Source organism: Haemaphysalis longicornis, unplaced genomic scaffold (genome assembly GCF_048455015.1).
Source record: "Haemaphysalis longicornis isolate Haplotype H1 unplaced genomic scaffold, Haemaphysalis longicornis Haplotype H1 scaffold_1, whole genome shotgun sequence".
NCBI lineage: Eukaryota > Metazoa > Arthropoda > Arachnida > Ixodida > Ixodidae > Haemaphysalis > Haemaphysalis longicornis.
The window spans coordinates 349,183,181-349,195,227 of record NW_027526203.1 but is presented as its reverse complement, the minus strand read 5'-3'; the positions used below and the strand labels follow the sequence as shown (position 1 = coordinate 349,195,227).

The 12,047-nt window shown below is 46.1% G+C and overlaps 1 protein-coding gene and 1 long non-coding RNA gene across 2 annotated transcripts in view; both read left to right on the top strand.

Moving 5' to 3' along the window:
• Window positions 1–12,047, top strand: part of LOC144154118 (Golgi-associated plant pathogenesis-related protein 1-like) — a 115,059-nt gene that overhangs the window by 16,133 nt on the left and 86,879 nt on the right. The window lies entirely within an intron of this gene.
• On the top strand, window positions 1,781–3,474 carry LOC144170714 (uncharacterized). The gene is made up of 3 exons (XR_013322665.1): window positions 1,781–1,863; window positions 2,336–2,422; window positions 3,073–3,474. It is a non-coding gene; the product is annotated as an uncharacterized LOC144170714 (long non-coding RNA).

Genomic DNA, 12,047 nt, shown 5'->3' with positions numbered 1-12,047 from the left:
GCGCAACATCACACCTTCCAATTTGTGTGGCCTTGGACGGCGGTAGATGTAACTTATATAAAGGTATACATGCTGAAAGCTGCAAAGTAACCCATAACTGCGTAACCCTTACGTGTATACGTATGTAAAGGTTACGAAGATATAGGTTACATTTGTACCTTATAAATTATAGGTTACAAAAATTCGAAAATGTATACCTCTATTAAGGGTTACCCAGCTTAGAGTGTACACTCTAATCCTGGTAACCCATAATGTAACTTCTAAACGGAAGTAACCTATAAAATAAAGGTTACAATAAATCAATTTTGATGTTTTCTTTATCCCAGTCCATTCTAAGGGTTACAAGAGTGAAGTTAAAAGCGGTTTATAGGTTACATTAATGATTTATAGGATACTTCAACAAAATCTTACATGTAACCTTTACGTTGTAACCTATAAAACGCCCTGTAACCTATAAGATATGCTCGTCGCGCCTTCTCTCCAGGCGGCCGTTGATTTCTCCGTTGCATGACGGGATATAGAGAAATGGCGGCGCCCGCAAGCCCGGTGGCCACGTTTTAGCGCCGCTCGAGCCTTTTTACCGCTGTGATACCCCTACGATGAAGCAAGGACTGCTGTTACAAGACTTATTTGTCGGCGTGAGTCGCGGAGGCTGCGGCGAGCTTATTTGTGACTGGCAGCTCTACGCGGCCCGTTCTTCTATGACCAGTATCAAGTTCGCATGTTGGACCAGTGCCCCGGCGCCAGTGAAAGCGAACTCGGTGAGTATATTCCTGTAACGGTTTCCGTGTTTTCGTTGGATGGATCTTTTCGCTGGGGGCTTTTCAATTTGAAATTGCAGTATTCGGGAGGGATTTTCGTTACCTGACTGGTTGCTTCGCTAGACGTTTTCTGTTGTCCGCGACGGCAATTGAATGAAATCACGGGCTTGCGTTCGTTGCGTCAGACTAGAGCGGACGATCGGGAAAGCCCACGGGTACATTATAACAGATAACTGCGCTCGTGACCTGCTTTCTGCTCTGTTTGCGCGCCTTCGTCATGTGTTGAGCGTTTTCTTTACGCTGTTGGCTGCATCGGGCGCACTGTCAGGTAGCTGTGTTTGAATAACTGAATTTTTTCCCATTAAAGTCTTATAGTATCGCGCTATTCTCTGGGTATTATCATTTTGTTTGAGCCGTCGGGAAATGTTCATTTTTCTCGCTGCATATATTCGGAATGGTGTCTAGGTTATTGGTCTTGTAGTAATATATCTGGATAAACACAAGGTGTGTGCTGCAGATAAGTAGTCCACTAAATGGTGCCCGAAATTTCTAAACTCACTTTTGTCCAGCACAAGCCCCCTTTTTTTTGTGAAAGTTTGCCCTACCGCACATACAACACTCTTCATTTTTGTCATTCTTTTCCTTGAGTAGGTAAATTTGGTAATAGTCATTTTGAGACAGCGGGCCATTTTCACCATGTTAATTGGGTTTATTATTCTCATTCACACAAATCAGTCGTTTATTTATTCACGTGGTATTGCAGGGCAAATGGTTGTCTCGCGTGATCCTAGTGTAGTGGAGTAAAGCGACTTTACAGAATGGTGGTATGTATGAGCCAGCATGCAGGCTGCTTGATTGTTGTTGTTTTTTGATGATACAGAAATTGTGACGAATTACCCAGAGACAGGTGCAGGTGTAAAAATTGGTGTTGCACCCTCATCGGTTCCCGGCTCTTCGAAAAGTGTGGTTGCCTGTGGCTACCTATGCTATGACTTATCAGCACTACTGTTTTTCTTGCAGGCAGTGTTCATTGAGCTGACAACCAGGACACCCCTGCGTATGACACAAGTTGAAATGAAGTTTGATTTCAGTGGAAACAACGGTATGAAAATGCAATAACTAAAACACATTCATTCAAATACTTTTTGTAAAGATGGCACCCAGGCCTGCACAGACGAAAGTATGATTCACTTGTAAAAATGCGAGGCCTTTCTTCAAGTGTTATGATGTTATATTTCGTATCTTATTTTGCCTCATGTTTAGTGACTCTTTCTATCAGTTCGTTACTACATGAACGTTATGAATTCACATAACGATTTCCTCAGCATGGAGCTTTGTAGTTTTTCAGCAACTCTAGTTATTCTATAAGATACGTGGTTTTGCAGAGCCAAAAAGAAGAACTCTTTTTCGAAAAGAGCTCTTTAAGTAAGCTCCAGTTGTTCGTGAGTGCTTGTGCAGTGTACTTTTCTTCGTCTTGTCAAGTTTGAGGTGTTCTTTCATTATGAATGTATGCCAACTGCCTATCTCTAAAGCATATTACATTTTAACCCAAATAACCCTTCGAGTCATTACAGGTACAGACCTCCTGGGAATGCCACTTGAAGATCGGTGCAACTTCTAGATATATGCTCTCCCACAACACATCTGGACGAAGAAAAAATGTAAGTTGGCGATTCCTTTTTACTGATAGCCGACGAAGAAACCACCGATAAGAACCCTTTACCGAAATGAAAAACGTTTCGGCTTCCACGTGGGATCCTTGTTCAAAATGAAACTGCCAGTACAAGGGGGGAGGGAGATGTTTAAGTACAGCCAAAAATGTGACGCAGACGGCGTCATCATCCTGAAGGCGCGTTTCCTGGGTTTAGTGCGACGTTCGCTCTGTTGCGTGTCCTAGTGATTCCACATGAAGGCGCGGAAATCTTTTTGTTTTTTGTTTTGCAAATGTATGTCAGTTTATCTCGTAGCCCAAAGTTTCTGCCTGTTCTGGGTGAGCATGCAGAAACATTTCGCAGGATAAACTGGCGCACTGCACAATTAAAATTCGGGAAGGTTGCCCGGTATGACTATAGTAGCTTCGCGTTGTTCTGAACAATCCGGCGAAATTACTCTGTGTAACGATTACTGAAATGATGTGAAATTATTTGAAAGGCCGTAAATCACTCCTTCTCGGGTGTGGCCTTTCATTTCATTCTCTGGTCTCCGTCTTCATTTTCGTGCAATATATTTTTCGTACTTCACATGCCTGTGGTTTGGTGTGAGGGGCGTATGGTTGCACTAGATTTTGTTCTTTTTCTGAAATTTTCTGTAGATGGCTCTTCAAGGTGGGGAAATCCAAGTGACGGCCCCTCACATGTACACCTCCATCTGCGGCAGCACGGAACAAGTTATTCAGATGACTTCGGGAAATCTTCAGCGTGCCCTGATTTTGGGCCTGCTTGTGTACTACGTAAATTGCAAGCTTATCTCTGAATTTTTCCAAGCGCCTTTTTCATGCAGAAAATTATAGATCCCATTTAAAGTTTGTCCAAAAGACAGATTGCAATCGGCCTAGAAACTTGTTAGTGCTGCATAAAATAACTTGGCATGGGAATCACAACTCAGGTGGAACTGTAAAGAGGAACCTAAGAGGGAAGTGTAAAGATGGATTCGTAAAGACGAGTGAATTCCAAGTGTAATATTAGACTCTGAGTGAAACGGAGAATGTAGGGAACATAGCCATAAACACTGCTTTGTATGAAACAGTGAATTTGTAATAAATGTTCTTTCTCATTTCCGACATTCTGCGTTTTTTCTGTGGGGAACCATGACAATAACGCTGTACTGGGAAAGTGCACCTCTGAGAACCATCTTATTAATGTAGCTCAAACTCGAATTCGTTTGAAATTGTTCAATGGCAGTATCCAAACAATTAGAAATACTTTGCATACATCCGTGCAAATATTGAGGTAAAAAATTTGTATATTTGGCCATGTTCGTGAATCTGTTCACGCAACATTTATTAAATTGGTTTAATAAGGATATATGAATAAACCGAATTTTACCTGGAAGTCTAAAGCAATATAGGAAACACCAATTCGCCCAGGAATCCGCACTCGTCTAATGCTCATTAAGGAACGATAATAACATTGGGGTGGTTCGCAGCTTTGCTTTCTAATAAATAGCCCACACGTGTTTCATAATAATAAATGTGAATGTTCAAAACTACCGATGCCAAACTTCTGGAAATGTGCTCCTGTTAAATGCGCAAACATGTGTGCATGTACTGCAATTCTCTTTTGATAATCATGGCCTAAGTTGTCAGACAAGAATTTTAGGCTTAAGGCTATGTTATCACAACTTTGGCGTCCTTTTGAAGCATGCTATCAAGTGCATGTTTCCACTAAAGCTTGCTTTCACTAAAGCCTAATGTTGTTTAACTAAAGCTCAAATTCATGCCCGCAATTTACCAAAAGACCTATCATGCATGTTTCATACTGGTTTCTTAAACGGCACAAAGCTGATGCAAACATCAAATTTAGTTATGCCTGTTTATAAGACTTAAGCGTTGCCAATACTCACGATGATTTTTGGGTGACAACCTGGGTAGCGATTATTGAACAGGTAATGCAATGCATATATATTAAGAGAACATTTTCAAGCTTTCTGGCACCGCAATTTTAGGAATTATAAAAGTAACTTCTCTTTTAGCCCCAGCCGTGTGGCCGGCAGTTTATTCAAGGGACGAACAAGACACCCGACGCAAAAGCTTAGACGGCGCAATGGACAGCATGGTCGCACATATCGTCTTCCACTAACGCGATGTTTGTTTACCAGGCGGGAAAGGCGCCTTCGGGGTGTCGCCACAGCGGCGCCGACGAAAGCGCGCCTGGCGCGCAACATGACACATTCCAGGTGTGTGGCCTTGGACGGCGGTACATGTAACTTCTATATAGGTATACATGCTGAAAGCTGCAAAGTAACCGATAACTGAGTAACCCTTACGTGTATACGTATATGAAGGTTACGACGATACAGGTTACATTTGTACCTTATAAATTATAGGTTACAAAAATTCGAAAATGTATACCTCTATTAAGGGTTACCCAGCTTAGAGTGTACTCACGCGTTATTCAGTCGAAGGCCACAACTTTATCGCTACGTTCACCTTTTGTCAGCTAGAATCATCGAACTGGTGCAGTCCGGGGTCGGTAAACAAAGACAGAAAAAAAATGGTGGTCCGGAGGTTCTGTGATCATCTCGTATTTCGGAGGACCACGGTTCGAATCCCACCCAGAGCAAAAGTTTCCTAAGTTACCTTTCAAATGAATTTGCCACTTTATTCGTAGACACCTCCCTGAGAAACATGGATGTGAATCCGAGCATACATTGACCAGCGTTTTGTCCTTTGAGAAGTCAGTCGTTTTGTATACCGTACGTCTGCCATTTTGTGTGCCATGGACGCCCAATTTTCGAGCAACATAGTTAACTGACGCTTCCGCATTTAAAAAAAATGTGATCTACGCAGCGACATCACGCCATGTGAAGCGTCACGCTCTCATTGCGAGTTGTCCACGTTCAGGCGCACATTTTTAAAAGGACGCTGTGTCTCATCAAAGGCCCACTTCGCCCTTTTGATCTCAATGGTTGCTCGTTTAAGCGCGCTGGGCTCATTTAGGCCCGATTCACTGTGTTTTTTAAAAGCGTAGGCGATATCCCGGGCGCCGGAAGTGCCTAGGAGTGTGAGGTAGAGGGCGACAAGAGGCAGAGATGGGCCGAGCATCACGAAAAGAAAAAGTTTTTACTGCGACGGGGAGCGATGAGATGTGTTTAGCGTGAGAGGATTGTATATGCGCATATTTGTCCCTCTGCAGGCGCGTGCACAAAATGCTTGTTTCGACATTCCTGCGACTGCTTTTTCGCTTTTGCTTCCTGCTGGTGCCTCGACATCGTGAATAACTCCACCAACGAGCTGTGCTTCTGGAAGAAAGAGCACCGGCTGGTATACCGCTACACTGGCGGCGTGCGCGCGTGCACCCCGCAGTGCTGCCTGTCAACGCAGCAGTGAGCGCTGGAGCGTCCGCACGGCGCGACACCCCGAAACGCATTAGCCGAGGCGACGTTTCCTCCTTCGCTCGCTGTCTGCTTCCTCTGGCGTGAATTTGATGAAGGCGAGCAGGCAGTCACAACGGCGCCGACTCACAAAGTGGCCGCCTATTTGCGTTCCGGCCGCTTCTCTCTCTCTCTCTCTCTCTCTCTCTCTCTCTCTCTCTCTCTCTCTCTCTCTCTCTCTCTCTCTCTCTCTCTCTCTCACACACACACACACACACACACACACACACACACACATCATTTTGTGTGTGTCGCACACGATCAGTGGTTTTTATAACTGCTTATCTTCGAATAATTTTTCAGTCCTATTCAGTGACGTGGCAGACGGCGATACGATTAATTATTGGCAATGCAAGCGTTTGATATCACCACATCATGGGACAGCAAATACAGCTTGTTATTTCCTCCCTGGCAATTCCACAATACGGCGAAACTTCGCAAACTCGCTTTCCGTATGCCTGCGTTTAGAGATAGTGAATGCCCGTTACAGAAGTTTCGCAACCAGGTTCAGAATGAGTAATTCTGAGCAAAGACGATTTTTTTCCGCTTCTATTGGAAACTGTGCATGACATCATTTCTAGGTGCTCTGTATATGTTATCAGGAGCGCTAGGAAAGAGGTGTGGGTAATACTGAGCGTGATGGCGTATATATAGTTCATAACCTAAATTGTGCGACGTACATCACTTGTACACAAGATCGCTTCTGCGTTCTCTCCTCACGAATCAACGATTGGGATTTTTTCTCGTACTGGTGGGGGTCTTTACTTCCATCAAAGAAGTATCGCCGCGGCAGTTTCGAGACAGGGAATTCCAGAGTAATGTCAAAACGCAAAAACCCGTACGCCGCAATGCTTCTCCTTCCAGATCAAACCTACACGCACCACTCAGTTTACGAGTATGCATAAAATTACGCATGAAAATCGAAAACTCTAGGACACGTAAGCCCTCTCTGCGATGCATTGAATGCGAAAGCATTAGTGTTGAATCGTCAAACGTATATGTACCGGTATTGCGTGCGCCGCCACGTTGTATTGTGCCGTTGCGTGCTTCATTCTCCTTGTAGACAGTACTGCCTGCGCGCAACCTGTCGCGGCAGCGCCGTACAATCGCAGTTGTTTCACAGCTGCTGGAGAGAGGTAGGCGCCTCGCTCTCCATCGCAAGCGGTAGCTTCAGGTTCTTCGCTGGCGCGCCACGGCTGCTCCACCCTCGGTTTTCTTCGTGGTGGGCAATTTCACGTTCCTTGGAGCTCGGTTGGCCGCTGCTTTGGCTCTCTCCACCGCTCCCGTTCCTCTTCTGCGCCGCATTGCCGAGGGAAACCACTTTTCACAGCTGCTGTGCATGTAGACAGAGTAGAGTCTATCGCAGTATGCACCATGCAATTCGAAGAACGAGTGCCGCGTCGAAGGTAGCGCACCCATTTTGTGTACAGTCATTAGGCGGTGCCTATGGTGCAGCCAACGTCTTTATATCGGCTGAACGGCGCGCGTCTGATGGCGCACCTGTGTCCTTTCAATACAGTCAAATACGGATATATCGAACTCCAACGGGATCGCGAGATAGTTCGATATATGAAAAATTCGATATAAAAAATATAGGCTCTGAGACCTCACCTATGGCGAACGATCACTTACCGATGGGCGCATTCAAGAATGCCAACTAATTCCGCACTCACGACGCAACAGGATGCTTTATTTCCGTGAAAAAAAAATCGCTGATCTTGGCCTGCTTCTTCGTCCTGGAAATGAAATTAAAGACCCTGGTCTCAATCTTCTCGAGGCCGTCCAGGTGCCACAGCCCAGTTCCTTCCATGTCGCCGCAACAACGGCGAATCAAGCTGAACGCAGCGGCCACTTCACCCGCAGAGTACGATCGTGTAGCCGCCTCCTCGTCCAGACGATCTTCACCACTCGAGCTATCGGCCTGGGTTCCTGCGACCGCAGATACAATATCCTCGTCACCGAGGCTCGAAACAGCCTGAACATTGGTGTCAGCGTTCACGAAGTCGTCGGAAGACACTCCGGCTGGAACAGCAGCCGGGAAAAGGGACAACAACTCACGAAACGTGTCGCCCATGCACTCGTCGTCGTCGTCGCCGTCTTCGCAAGCTTCGGAAAGTTCGGCCGTCACAAAGCCTGCCTTCCGGAAGCAGTTGGCCACGGTCTCCTTCTTCACGCCGTTCCAAGCGCTTGTCATCATATGTATGGCTCCCAGCAGGTCAACCTTAAGCTCGGTGCCCACGCGGAGGTTCATCAAAAGCCTATCGAGGAGTCGCCTCCTGTACCCGACCTTCGCCATGCCCGCGCATTCCTCCACATCCTCCTCAACCTCAATCGGGGGTGCAGCGACCGCCGAAGAGCACCTACCAGCTCCCGCGGCGTTCGATATACCCGATGTAGGGAAAAATACGGTTCGATATAAACGTACGAATTCCTATACTTTTACACAGAATTTTCAAGGGGATAATTTATGAGTTCGATATAGACAATAATTCGATATACCCGTGTTCGATATATCCGTGTTCGACTGTATTGTCCCCATTCTTTTCCCTCTGCGTCTTTTTTTTTCCTCCCTTAATTATTAAGCTCGAGAGCCCTGTCAATCCCCCTAGCGCGTTATACGGAAACGTGTTTGCTAGTCGCGTAGTTGCTATTTCCGTAATTAGCCCGTTGAAATTATTCCTGTTGGCCGCAGTATTCATGTATCTAACACAGATTTCCTAATGGAAGGCAACAACCTTTTAGCTATGTTTACCTTTAGTCGGCTAGAATCAGGGGCTTCGGAAGAAGAGGGGGGAGGGGGGGGGGGGTCAGAGGGGCTCGAGCAGCTCTCCCTGCTGCGAAATAGAAGCGGTTCAGCCCCCTCTTCTTGACACGATTAGATAAATCATGACCCTAAAATTAAAAAAAAAAAAAACTGGTGGAGAGGTCTGATGCGCCAGGCTCAATGAGACTGAGACATTTTATAAGAACGTATGAGTCATCTGCCAAGGCTAATTGTTACTTAATTCCCAATTTGCCTTGTTTTGTTTTCTTCTTTTGAATTGTTACTGACACATTACTACCGCTGGAGATTTGCTGTTCCTGCAAGGGGGTAAATTACTTCCTTTCCATAGTTTTATTCGCGATATCGATTGTATCACGCGTAAAGGCGTCTGCAAGCGCAGTTACAATGCCAGGAATAGGGTACGATTGCTCTCCCCTAACATTAGAAATAATAACCCTAATACGTTCCGTAGGATGTATAAAAGCGATAAAGGGCTTTTACTTAAAATAAATGGCGTTTGATTCAAGATTTATTTGGCAAAGGAAGAGCCGACTTTTGTAAAAACATGCACATTTTAGACGCCGAAAAAAAAAACGCAGTCTGGATTCTAGATCCACAAAATCACCATCAGCAGCAGCATCATCGATTGCCTTGAGCCGTCCCTCCCTCCTCCCCCCCCCCCCCCTCAATATACTTCCGAAGTCTCTGGCTAGAATCGTTGTGCTGTGTTGATTCAGAGGTTTTCTCCTTGACCGGCATTCTGGAGGATTCTGATTCGAATCCCACTTAGGTGCACATTTACCCCATTTTCGCTTCTATTCTGTTAGTTGCTTTGTTAATAGGAGCTCCCCCGAGAATAGTGACGTCATTCCGAGCATTCAGTGACCCGCAGTTTTTTATTTTTGTGTGCCACCTGTCAGCCATTTTGTGTGCCATAAGTGCTGGATTTTTCACCTGCATATTTAACCAATGCTTTCGCATTGGAAGAAATCACCCAACTTTTGTATTGCATTCCTGTAACACATAATGTCATCGCAGTTGCAGATTGATGTGATCGGCTTGGGCAGGAACGACAATAGCAATAAATATCAATGTATGTTGGGAGTATACATGGATATACGAAGAAAGGGGTTTAGGGCGGTAAGGGAAACTGCTCGCGCTTGGCGGCAATTTGTATGGTCGACTAGAAGTTCAGAAGCATCCTGGCCAGAAGACACAAGGTCTTAAAACTTTGCTTTTGACCGTTCAAGCTTATGCGTGGGATTTTTTAGGGCCCAGAAAGCTCGGTTGTGCATAAAGCCGACGACCTCTTGCGTCTCGCCTGAATGATCCTTCGCGTTTTCGTAAGATGAAAGGAAGCGCCACGAACACCGCAAGCTCTTGTTGTGTTGGCACCGATTCGTCGAGTTTATTTTTCTTTAAAGGTCGGTCGGTTCCCTCAAAAAACAGCATAAGAGGTAGTGCTATGTAAAGCATTATTTAATAAAAAAGAACCGCAGCGATTTTTTTTTATTTGTCCGCGAAGTGTAGCTCGTACGACGATACTACAAGGGAACAACAAAGCTCTGAAGAAGAGACGCCGCGAGCGCTCGGCGCGCAGAAGAGGCAGGCCGAGGGTTATTTCGCCAAAGTGCTGCGCAGACGCTTTATAGCCGCGATGCGCGGCGACTTTCCGGTCGGAAAGCAGAATCGGCTGCGGAGGCAAGCGCGGGCGCTGAACGATGGCGACGTAGCGGCGACCACTGGCAATAAGCAACCGCGCGGCTTGCTCTCTCTCGGCGCGAGGAGTACGTGCCTCTTCGGCATCTGTTTATTCCTCCTGCCGCCGCCTTTAACATGATGTCTCGGGTCATTCGTTATCTCCGCCCCCGAAGCCGCCGTGATCGTAACAGCGGCGCCGGCCTCGTGTTTTAGGTCGCGTTGTACATACCGATTGAGGAAGCGACCAGAACCTGCAGTCTCAGTCAGAAAGGACAAAGTGAAGCCAATGGAGAAGCGTGGGCGATGAATAAACAGAAACCGAGCATGTGCTTGTCCTACTACCATAGCCACCGGGCCTCTCCATAAAAATAAATGAAACGTTAGCTTTAAAGAGGCCATGAAGATAAAACACGTTTGGTTCATTCAAAAGATTGACTCGTTAGAATCATACTGACACCACTTTTAACGTAAACTTCGCTCAAATAAGCTACATAATTAAGAAAAAAGGGAATGGCCATGCGACCCACTAGCTCATTTCCCGCAACAGAACCTGTTATGCCTAACCAGCCAGATCTGCGATTGGCGGAGGCCGCCAAAAGCAAAGGCAAATTTGGCAGAGCTTATAAGCTTGCCGAACGAGCTTTTTTGCACTTAAATTTAGGGCACATTCTTTTTAAAGCAGTCAGAATGGTGGGACAAACAGTGGAAGTTACGAAAACACACGTAAACATAGAAGTACCGATGCGTACTGCTGTTGCTATACTGCGCGCACTGTGCTTGGTTTAGCTGCTCAGGACTACGGGACTACGGGGCTTTGGGGTTGTCTCAGACGACACTGGCCGATTGCCGCTAGCAACGGTGTCTTACGTGACCATATTTGTCGAGCGAGCGCAATGTTTCACGAAACGATTACGGTATTTTCTCCCTGAACAAAAACAAGCCAGGTTTAAATACGGTCAAAAAATAAGCAGTGGCTTAGCTCGGCAATGCCAGGATATACGTATCGTGAGCTAAGGTTGTGCAATCCAATCCAATCCAATCCAATCCAATCCAATCCAGTCCGGTCCAGTCCAGTCCAATCTTTCCAGTCGGTTTCACTCCAGTCACTGCTCCTCGCCATGCGCAGCACGGCTCTCCAGAATACGCGAAACAGCTATCAAGCGCCTCCGGCGCAGCGTCAGACTTGGCTACTGCGCAACAGAGGCGCAAAGCTGGGTACGCGCCGGCGCCAGTGTGTCTGCCGCGGCTATGACGTCACTCCTCTGGAATGCGCAGACCGGCGAATGTGCAGACCCAATTCTCCACACACCCGTACTCCAATTGAATTGGATTCCCAATCCAATCCAATACAATCCAATTTAATCCAATCCAATCCAAATCCAATCCTATGCTTCTCGCGCTTGAGCAGCACGGCCATTTAGGGTCCACGCGAAACTGCTCTACCTCGGCCAGTGTAGCTTACGCCACAGTACAAACCAAAGGCAGAAAACGGCTTCCCGCAGTATGGTGGCGCCATCTAGGTTCACTAACGGTAAACAAGGCTTCGGAATCGGCGGCAGAGCAGTCGGTTCCTGTGATGTCATTGAAGACCACGAAAACACGTGATTTTGTGGGAAAATCAAAATTTTAACTTGAATTGATTGATTTCTCAGTGAACAAAACATTGTTTGCATTTGGACAAGCACTGGGGCCACTATAAAACACGAATTTTTTCCAATACAAGCTTGTAT